General features: G+C 38.6%; 1 protein-coding gene across 1 annotated transcript in view; it reads right to left on the bottom strand.

The window, feature by feature from the left end:
• The window catches only part of gabra3 (gamma-aminobutyric acid type A receptor subunit alpha3), a 79352-nt gene extending 67739 nt beyond the window's left edge, over nucleotides 1-11613 (bottom strand). Inside the window, exon 1 of the mRNA XM_088440408.1 lies at nucleotides 11375-11613. The gene's annotated coding sequence lies outside the window, so the exon portion shown is untranslated. The remainder of the gene's footprint in view (nucleotides 1-11374) is intronic.
• Between the last annotated feature and the right edge of the window lie 9883 nt (nucleotides 11614-21496).

The raw sequence follows: 21496 nt of genomic DNA, 5'->3' as shown, positions 1-21496 counted from the left end.
CTTGCTCTCATGTAGAATACAGCGCCAGGTGTTCAGGCTGCGTAGCACTCCAGCGAGCATGACTGATTATGACTGCAGAAAGCATGATGCCGGATGCATAGGCGAGTGCAACGCTGCCGGAGACTTTGGCAGATGATGGCATAAAAGAGCTCAGTGAATTCTGCTCCTCGGACTGTGACTGGGACCGCATCAGTCCCACTATGGAAATGTGACAGGGTATCTGCAATGAACAGAATTCTGGATGCTCCGTGTGGGCTGCTGCTGGCAAGAGTGACTCTTGTGATAAAAGCGGCTTTGACTACTAGTGCGGCAAGCCTCGCTCTGGAGAAGTTTGCTGCTTGGGCAGAAGCTATGATGAACAATGCTGGTGGATCTCACAGAGGCTGGAGTAGGGAGAGGAACATTTTGGGTGGGGCCCATTCACTGCCCTAATCCAAAAATGTGTTTGTTGTGTTAAACTATAGTGTATGAGATTGCTTCTGGCAATCCTGCACAAATGCGAAAATCCTTTTTTCTAAAAACAATCATACCGTTGACCACCAGTAACACTAGAAAACTAACATCAAAGCCAGCGTTCAGAGTGCTGAATTGAAATCTATCTCGCTCTGATTGTGTGGAGTTTGCATGTTCTCCCTGAGCCCACGTCAATTCTCTCTGGCTTCATCCCAATCCAGAAAATGGATGGATGGATGTTCCTCCAGCCATCATGCACATTTGAAATCAAGACTATATGGGCTGGGCACACAAATACATGCAAGCACATAACACCACCTGTCTGCCCATTCGCCTTATTTATATAGTACGATGTGCTTCAAGAAAACAAAGACCAATTGTCTGTTGTTTAAAAAAAAAAAAAGAAACAGATTTATGTAGTGTAGAGTAAGTCTAAGAGCCAAAACATGTTTTTATTTCAACTTCTGCTTTATATATATATATATATATATATATATATATATATATATAAGAGATAGAGAGAATGCACAGTATGTAATATATTGAACAGCCTTATCTATGTTGCACATTCTACGCAAGGGATGTCTTGTCCTTGCAGAGTGATGCTTACATTCTTGGCATGAAGTCAAACTCATCAAAGTGGGAGTGAGAGCCTTCCCAGCATGTCGTCTAGCCTGTTTGTAGCATTCACTGATAGACATCAAGGCAATTCAAAGGTCTAACCGTGCAGCCTAGTAACAGGAAGATGGCAACCATGCTGAGTGCTAAAGATTGTTCCTCATTACACCCCACATTTGTGTGTCCTCATTCTGCTGTTTAACATTGCGTTGTTGATGTTAATATGTGCTGATGTCAATGAGGGCACTGCTTTCAAATCATTCAATAGAGCTTCTTACTACCATATGCATTATTACTGAATTTGTATTTTTTTTTCGTTTTGGAAGTAATCAAAATTCTTCTTTCAGCACATTCCAAATAGTATGTTGATATCATCAGTCAGGGGGCCGCAGACACATCTAAACTAGATCAGAGCATACTGGGCTTAATCTGATTCCAAGTTGTAGAAACAAGCTTCCAACAGAGTAAGAGTATGTGCTTTTACTGGAGTGTTTACCAACCTTTAATGAGACAAGGCAATATGGCTGCCACACATCTTTTTATATTCCATTATCATACCCATTAAAAATAATCCATTATCCAATTGGTTAATCCCTGCGCTAGGACATTTTGATTTCCTTTGGATGTTGCGATTATTTGATTTATCATCAGAAATCATCAACGTGCCTTCACATGAATAATGGCATTGTTAAAGAAATGATGAACCAATAATAATGAAATCTAATAAAAATAAAGTAATTTGAGCAAAATTGTTCATTCAGATGTGTGTATCAAACCATTCAATAATCAATACCAAAGAATTAGCTCTCAGCTTCAAAGAGGTCGTTGACCCCTGCCATGTTGTAACTAGTGAGGGCAGGCTTTATTAAATTAGCTAATGAGTTAAAAAAAAAAAGAAAAGAAAAAAGGTCAATATTGAATTCCCACATGGCTGTTTTCGCTCCAAGTTACCCAAGCACTGTTTTGCATTAATTAAAAAAAATAGGAAAAGCACTTTATTTTTTGGCATATTTGTACGATATTTGGGGATTTCCACGAGATGTTGCGATGTGGTATTGACAAGTAAAACAGTCTGAAATGTTTGCCGTTTGTTTTATTTTAGCTTGGCAATATCTTTCGACATTTTGCCGTTATAATTGAGGCCCATCTGCAATGCCGAAAGTGGCGTTGCAATAGTGATGTAAACTAAATCTCTTGTCTATTTACCTACTGCAATCGAGTGTAGGCTGAAACAGTGTGACTGTGGCCAAATGCTACACAATTAAAAAGCCTACAGTTATCTGGCAGGCTATGATTAAAAATAATAATACGGTCTTAGTCGGAAAATCACACTCGAAAAAAAGGGGGGATTAGTCCTGCATTGAAACCGCCGTGTACTTTAAATTACATGCAAAACATTGCAGTCATTTGCATAAGAAAATCAATGTATGAAAATATAACAGCAATAACTAGGCACCTACAGTATACTGCCTGGCAGGATTAGGTCCTAAATGTCTAATAGCCCTGTGAATTACTTTCAGGACAAAACCAAGCTTGCTTTCAAGCAAACAGTACACATTTTTGATTGAGGCAATAAAAATCAGTTAACAGCACAACCTCTGAGGGCACCTTATACACTGCACGAGGCTTGTATTGTTTTGCGGTAAAATGGGAGCAGATGCTGACTCAGGAGGGGCGTATAGCAAGATCTCAATCTAATTTTGATGCAAAGATTCAATGCGCACATCAGACCGCACACACGCGCACGTGAGCTTGAATTGTTTTCTTGATCAAAACATTCTACTGCGAGCACAAGCTTATTGCAGCACCTGTGCTCCTCACTGTGGCTGTCACGCCCTGTGCCCACAGCATTTTCAGATCCATTTGAAAATAGGAAAACTCCCACAAAATTTCTTTGCTAACTTTCAGCATTAAATTTAAATGAATAGGAAAAAAAAATGCTTTCATGAGCAATGTCACAAGGAGGCATGGGTCGATATTAGATTCTGACGGTTTGATAACCCGAGCAAAAATATCACAATATCTATTCTACTATACTACTATATCACAATATCTACTCTGTTTTTTTTCTTTTTTTTCCACAGTATTAGGAATATTTAGTTAAGAAATGTGTACAATGTTTAGCATGTATAAATTCATTGATTAACATTCTTTTTCTTTTAATTGTTCTTAACAAGTCACAGTGGCTAGTCACTCAAGTTTTACTTTTAAACAAAAACCTTCCTCCTTATCCTCCATGCATGCCAAAAGGTTAAAAATAAATAAAAAATAAAAAAATAAAGGCAACAGCAATTGCCTTGAAATTATTTTCAGAGGCAGCATGTTGAGTCAACTCTCCAGGCACTAGTGATATCGTATCATTTAACTATACAATAATCTATACAGTAAAAAGTAATGTAAGACACGGACGACTAAGGTAGGCTTTTATTTTGAATTTCCTCCAGGAAGCATAGCTCAAAATCAAGTGACAGTTCAAGACTGATGTTCTTTTTTCAATTAACGTTGTTTTTCTTGGTTGAGTTTTTTTTCTTTTTCATGCAATTTGAGGTCATGTGGTCGACTGCTATTAATGCATTGAGCACCTCTGCTCTAAATTAAGGCTGTGATTTTATTTTATTTTTTTCAAATTAACTGAACGTTATCACATGTAAGCTTAAGATGTATACGTAAAACAAAGTTGTTTGGCTAGCATGAGCATAACTATGTGTTTCTGATAATAAATGAGCACTTACTAAAGCCTTTTTGTTTTTGTTTTTTGTTTTTTTCGAAGTCGCGTTTTGAGAGCCATCTTTTAAGATCCAAAAAGGCATGAAGTGCGTGCTAAGCATCATAAATTGATCTCGATAGGTACAGCTTTGTCTAATCATCTCCCATAAGTGGGGGGCATTATCAAAATTCAGCATGTTTCTTGGTTTATGTGTATGTTTATGATGCTCTTGACAATTTGTTAAAAGTGTGAATGTTAAGTTGCTATACAACTACGGCTCATTTTGTTTCTTTGAAACCTTGATTATCAAGTCCAACAAAGAGTCAAGCGCAATGTCCAAAATAAATTGCTTGGCATAGGCAGAGAACATTTGGCAAATTTCACATGGGCACAACATGTTTGCACTGCTCTGTGCTGTTCATACCAGAAATTTGGGGCATTGTTTAAAAAGAAAGTAAATGTTTTGGCAAAAAGAAGAGCAACAGAGAAAACCATTGGGAAAACAATTTTTGTTGAGTCAGGTCTGGCAGCTCGTTTTGACTAATTTGAAGGTGCGGAATCCAAAACTTTACCTAGAAGCTCTCCATTTTTGTAAAATAAATCAATGTAAAAAATAAATAAATACCCGAAAATGTTTTGCACTGGTTAAGGAGTACTTGTCTGAAAACCTATTTGGCAGGGTGTACATCAGTAAGAAAAGGTTGAGAACCACTGGTCTAGATATTTTCAGTTATTAGAGTTTAGTGCATTGATAGGCTTTTTCTCTCTGAGTTTGAAATGTCTGACTGCATTCGAATGAATCATTTTAGCGGCTAGACTTGTGTCTTACCATACAATGACAGTGCAATTGACTAGTGTATTTTTGGCATTCTTTATCAACGAATGACTAAGCATGCAAATCTAGCGGCTGATTTTATTTTTACATTTTAGTGGCTGCTTGTAATAACATTTTGTAGGTTACTAGCTGGTCTCAGCACCTACACACCAGAAAAGTATAGTCATCAGTAAGGAAAGCAAGCAGCAGTCTCCTTATGAAACCATGACCATGCATCTCAACACTGCTTACTGTAAATAGACTTCATAACCAAATAATACCCTCCCTCTTCTGTCCACTGCAGGAGCTGAAACGCTGATGATGGTTGGAGAGCAACAGGCAATTCACTGCAATGTCCTCTTAGGGGATTTCAAACTGGGAACGCTGAGCACTGCACTAACAAGGTTAGTAACAAGATTCTGCCATCAGGGAAACTCTAACCAAGCAGCAATAATGCATCTGACTTAAGACATTCAAACATCAAGAGCCATTTCTTCTCTCCACATGGACTTAAATATAGACTTTGAATTAAGAGGAAAAAATGCAACATATAAAAGTACCGTATTTTTCGGACTATAAGCCGTGACTTTTTCCTCATGTTTTGAGCCCTGCGGCTTATATCCTAGTGCTCCTTTTCTGTGTGTGTGTGTGTGTGTGTGTGTGTGTTTTTGCTAGCCACCAGCAAGCAAATGTGTGTATCTGTTCGAAGTGTCAATTTATGGAACAAATATCAACTATAACTGAAAAAATTTGAATCAATGGCTGTGCTAAAAAAGCGTTAAAGCAATACATTATTAAAAATATATATCCGTCTAAATTTAATAAGAGAATGTATAAAATTTTGGGTAAATTTCTGATGTGTAAATTTTATATACAGTACACAGTATATGTGATTTTATTTATATATTTATGATTGTAAATGAATTAAGTAGAATGTGTTATTATGCTCACTAAAATAAACCATCAAAGAGAGACAAAAAATGATGCTATTGAAGTATTAAGTTTGAACTGCTATTTAACATGTTTAATATGTTGGGACTAAACATGCAGGCATGAAAAGTCTGTCAAAGAGAGGATGTCGCTGTTGGCAGAAAATTACAAAAAAATTAAATACTTAAAAAAAATGCTAAACTTCATATACAATCTTTTTGCGTAAAGATCTGATGTTATTACCTGCGGCTTATAGTCCAGTGCGGCTTATCCGTGACAAAAATAACATTTATTGCTCATATTTTGCTGCTGCAGCTTGAATACCAGTGCACTTTATAGTCTGGAAAATACAGTAATTTCATTTTTCTCAAGGGGAAATGCATGCATATCTATATACATGCAATAGGTAGCTTTTATTCTGCTTGCAAAAGACAAATTAATTGTTGGTCATTTTTATAATAACCATTACTTGGATAATATGCCACTTTATCAAGCAATATATTTACACACCTTTTACACCGAGCAGTTGTGGTCTCCAGTGTAAGCAATAAAGGCAGATACGATTATCGTGTATGGAGTTTTTTTTAATGTCGCCTTAGGCACTCCTACTGTTTTATCACGTCAGACTACTGCAACTTACCGAATTCAAAATACATTGATTAGAAAGTAAAAATGCCACCTTCAAGCAGTATTCCATTCCATTTTTACTTGTCAGAGCTGAGTAATTTTCCAGTTTTTAAACAAGCGCAACACCTTCGTATATATCGAAGGTTTTAGCTTGATTACTCCACTCACAGGTAAAATATATCAAGTGAATTGAGTGACTCAGGCAGAGAACAACATTTATATTCCTCCCACAACCTTTCAAGTCTGGGATAAGACTATTTGCAGGACCTGAGGATGTTTCGCCTCTGCAGGAGAGCTTTCCCAGATGTGCAGCTTTAGGCTTTAGCTTGAACTTATAACCTTAAAGGTCTAAGAAAGACTGTTGTTTAATATTGTGAGAGGCTGTATTATATTTTTTATAGCCTTCTTATCAGAAAGGTACGTGCAACGGATGCACTAAGTTCTTTCTTTTTTCTGGACACTAAAAACATTTGGGTTTGATGTCAACAGATCGACATTTTAGCTTTGATTTCTAGGTATTTACATTTAGGTGCGATACATAAGGTATACATGAGTTTAGATAAGATGACATATTTGAACAGATGTCGAAATTCCGTCTCCTAACTTCATCAAGCCTGTAATCCACTAAAGCAAAAGGTTTGCATTCTTCCCTCTTCCGCATGTGAAATGCATGATGTAAAGGGTTCAAGCTCCCAAATTTTTGACTAAAACTGCAAATAGCTTAAATGTCTTATTTTCACATTTTGATTTCACTCCCAAATGTTTTTAGTCCACAATAAAACTAAATTGGACTCACTGTTCCAATACTTTTGAAGAGGACTGAATGTGATGTTTGTCACTCCTCCCGCTCTTTTGCACTTAAAAAAAAAAGCGCCAGTGATTGTAGTAAACAAAAGGACATCTGTGGCGACATCTGAGTCAACCATATATCGTGAGAGTGCTTTTGTTCCGCATGAATTGACTTAATTATTTCTATCATTATTTTGTTTTCGTCTCCCAAAGCCAGTAAAATACACTTTTGAATGAATCCCATCACAAATTCAAATGGAGTTACTGAGCAACTATTGCGAAGACTCCCAACAGCGGCTCATCAATCAATAGTCATTGATTTTCTCTGCTCATTATGCTCTTGTTGAAGATGTTTCGTTGAGTTTTGGTGAGTACTTTCATTCCCTAAATTGCTGAGATGCACAGTCACAGGAGATTAGTCTTGGCAGGAGACTGCCACTGCCAAAATCAGATAATGCCATTTTTCCGTGTAGCGAACGACGGAAGTGAAAGACCAAAAGAACTCAGTGACCAAAGAATTGCAGCTATAATGCTAGCCGGGGCTGTCACTATTGAATCTTTTTCAAATCAATTATTCTATGGATCATTCAAGTAAATGATCATGTAAACCTCTCTTTTTCTTTGATACATACAATATTGGTTTTTAAACACATATGAGCACATATGTGCTAACTAGTTAGCAATTGCAGTTAGCATTAGCGGGGATTCTGTTTTACTCCTTACAAGAGTGAATCTGAGAGTGGAGCAGCCTGTAAGCTACTATGAGGTTAATAACTTCCAGTTCTTCTTCTTCTTCTTCTGCTGCTGCTGCTGCTGCATCTTCTTCTTCTTCTTCGGGACGTTTTGTGCTTGACTGCCCTTTACTTTACTGCCCCTTTACTTTTTTTTGGGAAGGTTCCGTGTGCTTATATTGTCATTTATAAAAGTACGCTAACTACTAAATCAGTAAATGTTTTAAACCACTTAAGTACTGTATTATCAGCCATTCAGGCAGTAGGTGGTGCACCAAGACGAGCAATGGAGCTGTATCTCAAGACTGTTTTTGCTTATTTATTTTTTTTATTCCAAAGTACCGCTGTGTTATGCCTTTTCCACTTTGGAATAATTGAACTTTGATATCCCCTCTTTTTGGGTGGAGACTTTCTTCCTTGCTTTCATTTCATCTCGGAGTATGTCTGCAAGAAAGGCCAGTGTAGAAAACCATGATACAAACACGGTTCCTGCGGAGATTTCAGGCGTATGCATCTAGTCAACCTATTGTTAAAGTGGACTTACCCGATCTGGTTGACTTTTTCTTCATGCTCTAATAGCTGCCAAGTAGAAGTGGATATTTGACAACCATAGACATCAAAGTTAGTGACTGGGTTAACTATGACACAAGTTTGTTTCCTTTTCTAATAATTTACAAAAACAGGACGAAGAACACATCTTTTAAGTTAAAATCCAGTACCAGTTTGGTGACTATGATATAAAAAAAACTCACTTTATGAGCATTGTCCCCACTTGTTATTTATACAAACACAACTTGTCTTGCTCATTGTTTTTCTTTGTACCATTTCATCTTTCGCCTGGTGCAGCCTCGCTGCTCACACCCGCTCAGAGCCTCTTGGTCATGACTGACATGATCATGGTGGAGTTTTCAATACACTTGCAGGGCTCTTATGATTCTAGCCTGTCAGTAAGCATCAGCTTTCTCATCATCAGACATTAGTTATGCATTAGTCCAAGCCTTCTACTCAAGCTGGGTGGCTTACGTGTCAGAATGTTCACACCTCCGTGTTCTCTTGGTTTTTAAAACATGCTGTAAACATGAATTCATTTTGGGATATTTGCCTCTCGCTTTGAGCGAAGATGATGCTTTTCCTTTAACTCTCTTGGAGACCTTTATCTTCTAATCATTGGAGAGGCTCTGGATTTTACCGCATCGTTCCTTAGATGCCTCAAGGAACAATGTAGCAGAGTTAATCCCGTCAACAAATCCAGTGTTTTTCCTTACATGTGGTACTGTACGAGTATATCTGCAAAGCCCAATGTAATTGCAAAGCTATCCCCTTATTGCAGTTTTTTCAGGTGTAGCATATCCACTCAATCACAGAAACAAAGCACATCCGTCTATAAGTCTCCCAGAAAATATCACCTGCCTCCAGAAACAAATCTGCTCCCTTTGACACATTTGCTGCATGCCGGACAATAAATCAGCTTGCTAGCTTTCCGCCGCCACCGACATTTCCAGCGAGAAGACGCGGGGAGGGGGGCTCCGTATGTCTAAACAGCTGAAGAAACTGGCTGAGAAAAGTCATTTACTTGCGGTCACACTCACGAGCCCGGGCAGTCATTGGTTTTTGAGTCCTGAAGTGTGCAAACTTGAGAGGGACGGCTGGGAGGGGGGGTCGAACATATGACTGTGCACTACATCAAATTAGAGCGGTGGTAAAATACGAATATATGACGGTGGAGGCGGGAGCCTGGAGGGGTTCAAAATGTCGCAGTGAAAGATGCTTCCGAAGGGGGGGATGACATCTTATAGTCTTGATTTAGGAAGACGGCCATTAAATAAAACCAGCGCCAGGGCACTCACAAATGTGTGAATACGCACAAAAGCACACACATGAATACACTCCCTAATGTGAAATGTCTGCACTTCACATCGGGCCTACTTTCTAGAATGTGAGCAAACATTTGCGCTACTTAAATCCAGCAAACGACTGCTCTGTGAGCATAATCTTTTTGAGAACACCGCCAATATTTATGAGTCCACGTTAAGAGCACAGACTAAATAAAAAGAGAACACGGTGTTCTGTTTTGTTCTTTTCTTCTCCATCATGTATAATGGCTGATGGAATAGTGTTCATGTTTTTGCAAGTACATGCAATTGTTAATAGTTTATTAAGCCCTGTCAGTCACAGATCCTGAGATTTATGGTCAGTTTTCTCCCCTGACGAATTGTTCTTTGACAGGATCTTCACTTATGTTAATGAAATGGAAAACATTTTGGGATAGCAAACGCTTTTAGTGAGCGCAGCATGCCTTCTACCCATAAATATTCTTGTTGTGGCATGAAAAAAAAGACATTACAATTCGGAATGACCTTGATTGTTTGCCACCATTTCTCAGAATTTTTGAAATCATGGACGTTTCTAGATCGTTGCTTGGGGTGCTCTAGCACCCCTCAATTGAATCCCAAATTGAAATGTTGTCTGAAAATGCAGAGTTTAGGGTTATTGATGTGCAATTGTGACATCGTTTGCAATCAACCCAATTGACTGGCAACCAGTTCAGGGTGACTGTCTTTTGCCTTCAATCATCTGGGATAGGCTGCAGCTCAGCTGTCACTAAAGAGGAACATTATGGAAGATGGACGGATGGATATGGCTAATGAATGGATGGATATTACTTTTTCCATTATGACCATTTTGTTTCCCATCTGATTGATTGGGATCCATTAGCCCTGGTTAGACTTCCTTTTCAAAAAGAGGTTCAAGTTTTTTGTATGTATGTTTAATTGCACTATTAAAAAACACACACATACACTAAAAACATCAGGTCTTTTTGGTGGAACAGGCATGGATGGTTTGTGTTTAAAATGATGCAAGAATCTCATCTTTAGGCTTTGCTGTGTAGAGTTGTTGATTTCCTCCAAGTATGCTGCTTCTCTGTGAGAAACCAAATAATTTCCAGCCAGTTCCATTGATCAAGGCAGTGACTCAAGCTCTCTATCTGATTCCCTTTTACTGCACAGTGCCCACTGGCTGATCTTCAAGGATGAGATAAATGCAGAGCATGTCATTGTTAAAGTATATTCCGCCTTAATAACCTCTGGGTTCACATCATATATCACAAACACGTTACAGGGCTCATTTCAGCACCGGTGGTGTTGAATGAAATGACTGGTGTAAGGGAGGGGGGCGGGGGGGGGGGGGGGGGGGGGGGGGGATATTTGCAGAAGCTTTGGTTCCAAGGTTAAGTTAGCGTCTGCTCAACAGTCGTGTCACTGGTTGCGGCAGGTTGTGTCTGACAGCTTTCCAAACAAACAGGGTCAGAGCTGCATGTGCGTTTCCAGCATTTGCGCTAACGTCTCTTTTGCGTCACACGTCACCACGTTGTTTTTAATTGCCCATTAAGGACATGTCACAGTCATCGCTACCTTCTTTAGTGTCGCAATGGTTTTTCCGGTGGGCACCAAAGCAAAATACGCTCTTTTCAAATCCAGTGCCATTGGCAGCCGATTCTACCAATGCGTTCACACCACATGCAGACAACACAGCCGCATGCTTGCTGGAGACCTGTTAAACCATTACACCGCAGTCGCGCCATAAGCCGCAGTTGTTGCATGTAAATGGAACATGCACCCTCCTCCACATGTGCGACACCTTAAGCACATCGCCACAAAACACTGTCAAAAGGTATTGTAAACAACGGTAACTAAAAACACTCACCGCTTGGAAATAAAGCTTGTCTACCTGCTGTTTCTTCTTCTTTTTCACCCCTCCAGTATTTGGAGTTAATGAGGTTCTGACGCGTGGTCCGGCTGATGTCTCTCAGTTGTCTTTTGGGATTTCTTTTTTTATTTTTTGGCTTGTTGTCAGCGGTAAAACAACAGAGAAATTGGCGTCCTCTCGCAAAAAGCTCAGCCCTTGTCAAACTATCCTTCCCGCCCCCTCCATGTACCCATCTCAGATTGGTGCTCTTCAGGAGGGGCAAACCCTGAAGCCGCGGGGGGCTGCGTTAGCGGCGCTGATCTGTCACGCGCTCCGCTGGCCACGTGGACGCGCATCGCATGCTTGCTGAGCTTGCCTTGTTGTCGCGTAATGTGCTCGACAACTGGAAGAGACACCCCCCCCCACACCCCATATGTGCCCCCCCCCTCCTTTTTTAATTATTTATTTATTTGTATTTTTGCTCCTACTTGTGCCTTGATTAAAAACACCGCAGAGAACGGACCCACTTGTTCCGCTCGGTTCTGAGGCAGCTGTCCAAGGTCCAGTTACCAATGACAAGACATGCCGAGCTGACAGTGATTTAGCAACCTCCTTTGAGTAAGGGCAGGGGGAGGAAATGGGAGAAGATTACTCCCTGTGTGTGACCTTGGAGAATATTTTGGTCTAATCAGAGAGAGAGAGAGAGCGATGAAAAAAAGAATGAGATTCTGTCCACTCCAGATTGGACTCAAGGGTGCAGGGAATGTCATACCTCTTGTTGTAGTAGCCAACATGAATGTGCCAAGTCCCAAGTTTGTGCATGGACACATGACTCACTGATCTATGTGCTTTATGCTGCACACAGTATATGCCAGGGTTGTCGAACGTAAAGCCCGCAGCACAGATCAGGGACACAACAAGGTTTATTCCGGCTGGCAAGATGATTTGGTGAAGCATTAAAAAAAAAAAAAGGAATAGAACCCGATTCCACAGTCCCGCTGTTCTTACTTTTTTCTACAACAATGATGATCCATGATGAGATATCTACATTATAAACTACATACACATGTTGAAGACATTACTGGTTAATGTAAGAAGGTAACATGATGACTTGGTAAGTGGATTTAACCCTTTCACAACCAATTTCTTTTTCCGACCCAAAAAAAAAAAAACACCACTGGGACTGTAAATCCCATTGACCAGGGGTTCTCAAACTTTTTGGTGTCAGGTACCCTTTTAGAAAGCAAATTTTCCAAGGACCCCCTTTGAAAGTGACTGAGGAAACAAAACAAGCCAAAAAAAAAAAAAATCCAAACATATGTGCCCTTTTTATCCAGCAATGTATTCAATTTGACAATAAGTACATTTATTACTTTTCAGCAATCCTGAAGTTTAGAAAATAAAAATTGCAATTGCATGCCTCCTTATAACAAACCGGCTCACTTTCCCCCCGAAAGGTTGCTACCAGGTATTTAGTCAAAAACAGCATTAGCTTTGTTGGCTTCAACGCCTCGGCAGCAAACAAATGTAGACACAAAATGCATTTTGACAAATTCGACAATTTAAAAAAAAACATGAACCTGGTTGAATTGGCTGCTTTATTTAAGTCATAAATATGTTCACATTTTATTATAAAACAAAATGAAATGAACACAAACATGTATACTTTTGATTAATAATCCAATGTTCTGTGGTTCTTAGGCTTTTATCTACTGTACTGTGGGTAGACAGACAGCGCACTATAAATGTACTATCAACGGCGGCCAGAGTCAGCGTAAAAAAAAAAAAAAAAAAACGAAGCCAAACAAGGAAAAAATCTGTAACTGTTAATAGATAAATCAACTAAATCTGTTCCAAAACACCCACATTATTTCATGGACCCCTTGCAGTCAGGCCACGGACACCCCAGGGGTCCGCGGACCCCACTTTGAGAACTACTGCCATAGACCACGATACTTGTACAAAAATGTGCCAGAGAAGTGAAACTGATCACCAAGCGTCATAGTAATCAGTGTAATCTACAGAAGCACACATATATAGGGCATATTATCAATATACAGTATTTCCACAGTACAAGATTGTTTATTGACGAGAAACTGCACAACGCAACCTACTTTGTTGACAGTGGGCCCACTGGAAAAGTTGCTAAATGCCCCTAGAATCTGTAAATAGGAGTGTAATGAAAGGCTGGGATGCCATTTCATCTTTTTGCTACTTTTCCTATACCCACTGCCATTTTTTGGAAAGCTGTGTGATGCATTGTCCCAATAGGAGTAAAAGCTTTAAACAAACAAGCCAAAAAAAAAAAAAAGACTACACCTTTACATTGTTTCCTTAGCATAATATATAAATATTAATAACCATTATAACAGAATTGTGTATAATAAACAGGGGTGCTACTCAACATCTTGCAGTCACAAATAATAAAGTTAAACATGGAAAATCTACATTCACTATGTTCGTCATCTTGTAACAATTGGTTCAATTATTGCTGTCTCTTTTGAGTTGCGCAGTCTACTTTTTCCATTTTTACTGAAGCAACTCACTTCTTACTTGACCGTGTGTTTGTAATTTTACCTCACTTTAGAGTTTGAGTCGCTTCAGTTTGCCACCTCTGCTTTATGTAATCACTGTAAGTCTCTATAGAGTTTCCCTTTGTTCCCTTTGTGGGTCTTATGTTTGGGGGGGGGGGGGGGGTCCATTTTAGTACAAGGTTTTACTGAAAACTTTTTGAAAGTAATTAAGGGTTGTAATATAATGAACTATGGTTCACAAGTAGAGCTCTGCCAAACGGGTATCCAAAGGAGATGCGAAGTAGGCTTTGAATGTATTTTTGTAGCTAAAATTCCCTAAAGCAAAAATAAAGGGATCATGTGGTTGCCGACATCAATGCCACCGGCTTTGCAAAGCCAAAATGTGATGACTTGCTTTCAAGTGTAACTCTCTCCAAGCACCTGTGCATGGCTGAAAGCAATAACATTTTACATCCATTTCATGTTGCAGCAACGGTAAACGGAATTAAGCATAATGTTCTATTTCCATGCTTTTCAACAGTTTGCAAGAGCCCTACAGTTAGCTTCTTTTCATTAATTCCTTAAGCCAACATAATCATGTCCTCAAGCTAACAATTATACTGTAAGCTCTGGCAAAAGTGACACTGCGATACATGCAAGTCTCGGCTGCTGTTACTAATTACTCCTTGCTTGTGGACAACAAGTGCAAGAGTGAATGTTGATCAAAATTTGGCTTGCCTGAGTATAGCGTACACGCACGAGGGGCCTTCGCAATTTGTTGCGTGTAAACGAAACTGCAGTATAGTGCGGCATTCGAATCACAGCAATTGGAGCTGATCTTTTCATTTCATGCCTGAGAGTAATGGTAATGCAATTCTAAACAATGTATTATTTGCACTCCGGGGATTTTTATTTGCTCATTATCATTTCATTCATTCGTCATTATTATCATTTTCATTCATTGTCATTTTTTATTATCAATGTTTTTTACAGAAAAAGCACAGTATTTATTTTTTAAATTGAGATTTTTCTCTGAAATTTTGAAATGTGGTAGTGATATATAATGAACATGGCCGTGATATATCTTGAACAGTTTGAATAAAAGTTTCTTTCGAAATAAAATTTGGAAGAAAAAGGAGGAAAAACAACAACAAACATCTTAATTTTGTTCTTTTATTATGAAATTTGGGAGAAAAAAACACATGTTAGGTACTTGGACAGTTTGAAGTTCAAATCTGTCCAAAAGATAAAGAAATTTTCTTTTTTTTTCCTCGCATTTTTAATTTTTGAGAAAAAAAATTGCGGATGAGCTGAACATGTTATAATGGAATGTAAAAAAGGAAATTAGAAAAAAGAGAAATGGTTCAATCTTGTGCCAATATTTACAAATTTTAAACAAATGGAAATGAGTTGAAAATGAGTTTAATATTGGAACGACTAGAACAAATACAAATAGGAATATAGGTTGAAGACACCAAATTAAAATTTTGGGCTTTTTGGGGGAATTATTTTAAAAAGTAATTGCAATATGGATGTGCTGAACATGTTATACAAAATGGTGGTCCTTTCTTTTTGAAATTTTGAAAAAAATTGAATTTATCTGAAGAGTTTAAAATTGGAACAATTATACAATGAATAAATGCACTTTATGTGCAGAAATAAAAAAAAAAAAAAACTCTTACAGTAATGCTTAACAGAGTGAAGTTGGAATACTAAATATTGTTTTCCACTGTTTCCTACACTGCTTGCAATAAAACAGCCCCCATCATTACATTTATATTGTTTAAAAAAAATACTCTACCATAACCCACAACATAAATTATCGCATCTTAACCATTGAGCATGGTGTGATTGTGAAGGCACTACCATTTTCGATTCAGGGGTTTGCGTTTAAATCCAATTTTTTCACCAGGAGCTCCTAATGAGAGATGACCTTTCTTGCGTTTGTAATTTTGCTGCTTCCCCACCAGACTTTCATTATCGTAGATCGGAAAATGTCTTGCTCGTGTCGCGGGGGTCCAGTCAATTTTATGACACTGTTTTCTAAACCTGAACAGTTATACATGTGATCTAAATTGAAATGCTGTGAATGCTGTGGCCTTCACGTCACCGGGTCTCAAACGGCAATTGAACAGCTAATGAACTTGCTGATAAGCTGATTCTAACACCAAATAAGGTAATGCCCCTCGCTGCTGGGGACATGTCAAGGTGGACTTGTTCCACAGCGAAAGGTAACTTTCCAAGCTCGCCACAGTCGCCACTTGGATAAAAACCAGCATCAGCACAGCCTTTCTGGAGACCTCCATTTCAAATGAATTGGATGTGCCCGAAATGACTACCCGTGGAAGAGTAAAAAGGATGTTTAAACAATTGAAGAGGAGGAAAAATAGCACATCGGGAGTTATATTCATTCATTAAAATGAGCGGAGTTATTTGGCATGGCAGATAGTGATGGTGAAGCATTGAAAATATTATTGTTGCAACATGATTTGAAGCATTTGCGTCTACTCATATGCATCGTTTGCCTTGCAGTCTTGTCAGTATATGACAGTATGTTACTCGATATAAGATGTAGAAACACCCTTAAAAATAGAGTAATTTGGGCATTTTGATAAAACACACCATGTGTTGTAATTGGACATCCATGATCTATGTAACTACTAAAGTCGGGGGTTGACTAATAATCACATTTTTGTGAAATTCACCTAATTTGTTGTAAAAAAAAAAAGGGGGGGGGGTCAACTCATAAGCGAGGTCAACTTGTATCGTAGTTTAATGTTGTTAGCTGCTCGCTCTTCGTGGCAAATACCATCAGGCCTTGCCCTCTTGTCTTCCCTGTCAGTCAATTGTCTTGAAAGTTTCTTGGACGGTTCAAGCTCGTTAAGTTAAACTTTCGTTGCCTTTTACTGCAGGTGTAATGATAATAAAAGTTATTTTATTGTATTATATTTAGAACAACTTTGAGGAGACACTATGAAAACAGTCTTGCGGGAATTGCAGCCGTTTCGATAGGGATGAGGGTGGGAGGTAATTTGAATTAATCTCCCAACTGTTTCAGGTATTGGTACATAAACTATGTGTAGCTTGATGCTAATTGCTCTTGCAAAATATTGATGGTTGTTAACAAGTCCTTGCACAATTCATTAATTTGCCTGCTCACTTTTATGTTCAAATAGATTTAAGCGTTAAGTAGATTTACAAAGATGCAGATGTTCCAAATACGATGACCTGTAAATCCTGAGAGAGTGACTGCTACATGCAAGAAAACCATCATAGTTAAACGCAACATAAAGTTTAGAGGCAATAATGATGCGTAGCATGCCCATGCTGACCACATGATTTTATGGTACGCTAATGAGGAACCTTGAGAGAGACAGCGGTAGCCTGAACAATTGCGTATGTCCTCTGATAACAAACCCGCACTCAGATGGTCACGGCCACTGGCTTGTTGCAAGGACTACCATCTTAGTGCTGGCCACTTTTCCATCTCATCACCTTGTTAATAGTAGCACATTCATCCTGTTAGTGTTACCCTCTTTAATCTGTCTTCCTTGGATGGCTGAAATGAAGGCCAACAACACATTTTAGCTAAAAGCCTCCCCACTCGTCCCCTGATAAAAATATACGGCTGGCCCCTGGAGAATAAAAAGATACTGCCTGTCCCGGGTGTGTGTTGCTGAATGCCGTGTTTGACTGTGAAATGCCAAACGAATGTTTGCAATTGTTTATCAAGTGATTTTGTTTTTTTTTTTATTCGTAGTTTTGTAGGTGATTGGAAAGAGCGTAGTAAGGACATGATCAATAGTACACTTGTAACGTTGTAACGAGCGCAGAGAGCAACATAATCATTCTTCTAACCGTTTAATAGGCTAATAATAATAAAAATGATGCATCACTTTTATATAGTGCTTTTCAGGGCACTCAAAGATGCTTTACAATGGATACGTTATTCATGCACTCAAACATTCATACACCAGTGATGCTAGGCTACTTCATGTAGCCAAAGCTGCACTGGTGAAGCGTGACTGCCATTTTTGTGCCTCTTATCTCTCTGATTGGCCGCTGGCGTCAGGGTGGGTCGGGTGTCTTGCCCTGGGACGCGATGGTGCATGACTTGAACAGAAAGGGATTCAAACAGCCTATCCTTGGCTCCTCACATCATTGCCTTTTAAATCATAATAACAATAATGGTTGAGAATCTCTTTTGCTTATTGTATTTCATATTATTTTATTATTTGGGTTTAAAGGGTTTAAACTTTCCATGGGTAACACTGTACATATATTTGGCCCATTGGCAGTTTAATTTCTGGTACTGGCTTTTCTAACCAGGAAGTGAAACGTCTCATTGAAGGTGAAGAAGCAAGAAAAAGGCATTTTATTGACATCCAATTGAACGAGGGATACAACAAAGCAAAAGATGTGTCAAGAGAGCACACACCGTAACACCCATTTCCTTCTATCAAATCGCTCCCCTCGGGAAACCACTACTCACAACAACAGTTCCCCTCAAGGGTGAATTATGTACTACAGCATTGACTGTCTAGCCATATGTTCCCAAATACATATTTTCGCCACTTAGACATTTTCTATAGAGTATTTGGCCGATCCAATCCCGGAATGAAAACCAAAGTAAAAATATGGATGTCTCCTTGGATAAAGTGGCCATGCATATACTTACTTTTGCGCAGGTGGTACAGGGTACTGCAGTGGCATTACGAGGGACTATTATGGCCACTGTGCCTCTCACAAACCATTTTTGTATGCACAGCTGGGACCAGTGCTGAAAGTGCAGAATAAGCAAGGAATTCTTAGAAATCTATCAATGGAGAAAAATAAATTACATTTGTGACAGTTAAAATCTCCATAAAGTTGAAGTTCCATGATAGGGGCCTTTTAAATAGAACCCAGTAATGGACAGAGGCTACTTGATTGTGTATATATTGTATATTTTTTATGTAATAAGATTGCTGGACTGTACATGCTTGATTATAGACTCCACTCTAGCACTGAGCATACAAACTGTGAATGTAGATCTAACATGCTTTATTTATTTTATTCTTCATCATAAGATTGCATTGTTCGTGAGGGGGGGGGGGTGGCTGGCAACCAGTCTGCGTGTCACCCACCGACTGCCCGAAGACAGCTGGGATAGGCACCAGCAAGCCAACAACCCTAGTGAGGATAAGCAGCTATAGAAAATGGATAGATGGAAAAAAAAGGTCACATAATATCTTTTTCTTAGATGTTCATCCTCTGACGGATCCTGCAGCTTTTAGTTACATGTAGCATCAATGGCATTGAGGAACCTTGCCTGCCTGCCCGCTGGCTAGCTCAATGTGGAGTCTTCAAAGAGGGACCGTTTGTGATGTGGATTTTAAGAAGGATCTACAGTATATTTTCAGCATTTATGTCTATGTGCGTGTGTGTGTGGGGGGGAGCTACAGGTCTATAAAATATAAATCCTCATTTCCCCCCATACAACACTCAAGAAAACATTTCCATAGTTGAAAAAAAAATTCTAATGAGTATTATATGTACTTATTATAAAATCAGAAGAAAGCGTTTAATAATAAATGCCAAGTCTATTTTTATTTTGAAGGAAATTATCAAGCAGCATTTTTGTGCAGTATCTTCTTGGGTGCCTATGTTGCCAAAAACAATAATAAATGCACTTAATTTTAAGCGTCAAAGCCTGTCGTCTTTGAGAATTATTTTGTGTAGAAATGCTGAAAATTGCTTTTGCTATCATTGGAATGCTATTTAAATTCATTGAAAGCAATAATGAAATCCTATTGTAAAGCAAATACAAAATATAACGAAGTCTCCCCCAAAGTACTTTTGATTTCATTCGAGAAAAAGGATTGGATTTTGCGATAACGTGATGTCAGGGAATGTATGCTTGTTTTTCTTGATCCAGCTTCTTTCCTCATGCCCTTCCAAACATTGATTTCAATTAGATGGTTTAAGAAACAGCTGAAAACATTTTCAAAATCCAAGGGCATGCAACTACTAGAATTTGTCTAATCCACATTATTTCCATTAATGAAAATCTCAAAGCAAATATATGTGGAGATGGGTCGTAAAATGTTGTTGTATAATAAAAGGATGACATGAAGTCATTGTTGCGGTCAGTGTAGCGGTGAATTGAATTAGCCTGACCTTCGTGGGTTCGATACCAATGTACTCTGTATGAAGAGAATTCCTAGAAGTCCCTTTGCTGTATTCTTGAAGAAGCTCCCTTGAGATGGCATTGGCAGTAGCAAAGTAAACTGTTTGCCGCAGTATATTCAAGTAGTAATTCAAAGTAAGCCAACAGATATGAATAATAGATGCGTGATGAGAGACAACCATTCATCATTATGGCATTTAGGTAGAAAGGAAATAAGAATTATTGAGCAGATACAAGTTAGGTCAGCCTCAGTACACCCACAGGGAAATGCAAGCGCAGAGAAAGCCACCAGCTCTCTTGCCAAAAAAACAAACGCTCGCCTTTTTTTTTTTTTGAACAGAAAGGCCCCACGTTCAGCTTTGTGTTTACTCTGGAGGGTTGATGGTGCCACAGGAAGGTGTCAAACGCTTTAGATCAGCCATATGGATGCAAAAATGCATAAACAAAGAAAAACATTCAACTCCAAGACCGAACCCGGCGATTAACAGCTTGAAAAATGCGACTAGGACTTGCATAAACAGCTAAAGGTGGTATCTTTTACAAGACGATAAAGAAAAGGAAAGGATAAGTGTCTGACAGTGGTGGGAGAGAGAGAGAGAAAAAAAATTCTTTGTATCTGGGACGCAAAGTCTGAACATTAATCTCCAAGGAGAAAGCTGCTCGTGGTAATTTATGATATAGGGTCAGGTTGTGCTTCCTCAAATGTCGGCCTATTTACAGAAAGTATGAGCCGTTTCAATGGCAATCACGCTGCCCATTAAAGGGGAAGTCGAGTCGAAACTGTTCTTTTAAACAAGTTGCTCTATTTTGCTATCACTTGTCTAAACGCAGATTTTTTTTTAAAACTGTCTTTGTTGGATATAAATTAAGCAGCAAAATCCATGTGCTTTTATCCACCTCAGTGGCCATTCCAACATTTGCTGGATTTGCGGGTCTATTTTCGATTGAAAATGATTAGACTGACAATCATTCCTGCATCAGACGATTGGTATGCAAATCATCGTGATTTACTCAAGTCTGCTTTGCAAGACAGATTGACAAATGGGAAGTAAAGTATCTTTTTTTTTTTTTTACATTTATTTAAGTGTCCTTTTTTCCACAAAAACAGCATATGTACCATTTTAGCCTTTATTTTGATTAATTGAGATAGCAACTGTCAAAAATTTAAGAAATTTGATCATTCTTCTTGATGTATATCAGCTTTTATACATCGATTTAAAAAAAAAAAAAAAAAAAAAAAAGCTCCTGTTGTTTAGATATTTGTAGTTAATAAATTTTAATGCATCATTTTTTTCTGAGTTTGGAATGTCTGATCACATTTGAATGCACCACATCATTAGGTGCTTGTACTTGTGCTGCAGTTGTGCCCTATGGCTGCATAATTGAGTAGCAGTTTATTAGCGTACTTAATCAGCAAATTAATTATTTTTTGATGGCAGTGCGTTGATTATGGTGGAG

Source organism: Hippichthys cyanospilos, chromosome 18 (genome assembly GCF_059441005.1).
Source record: "Hippichthys cyanospilos isolate Australia breed blue-spotted pipefish chromosome 18, RoL_Hcya_1.0, whole genome shotgun sequence".
NCBI classification, from domain to species: Eukaryota; Metazoa; Chordata; class Actinopteri; order Syngnathiformes; family Syngnathidae; genus Hippichthys; species Hippichthys cyanospilos.
Note: the sequence above shows the minus strand (reverse complement) of the source record. Positions and strands in the feature narration are given on the sequence as shown.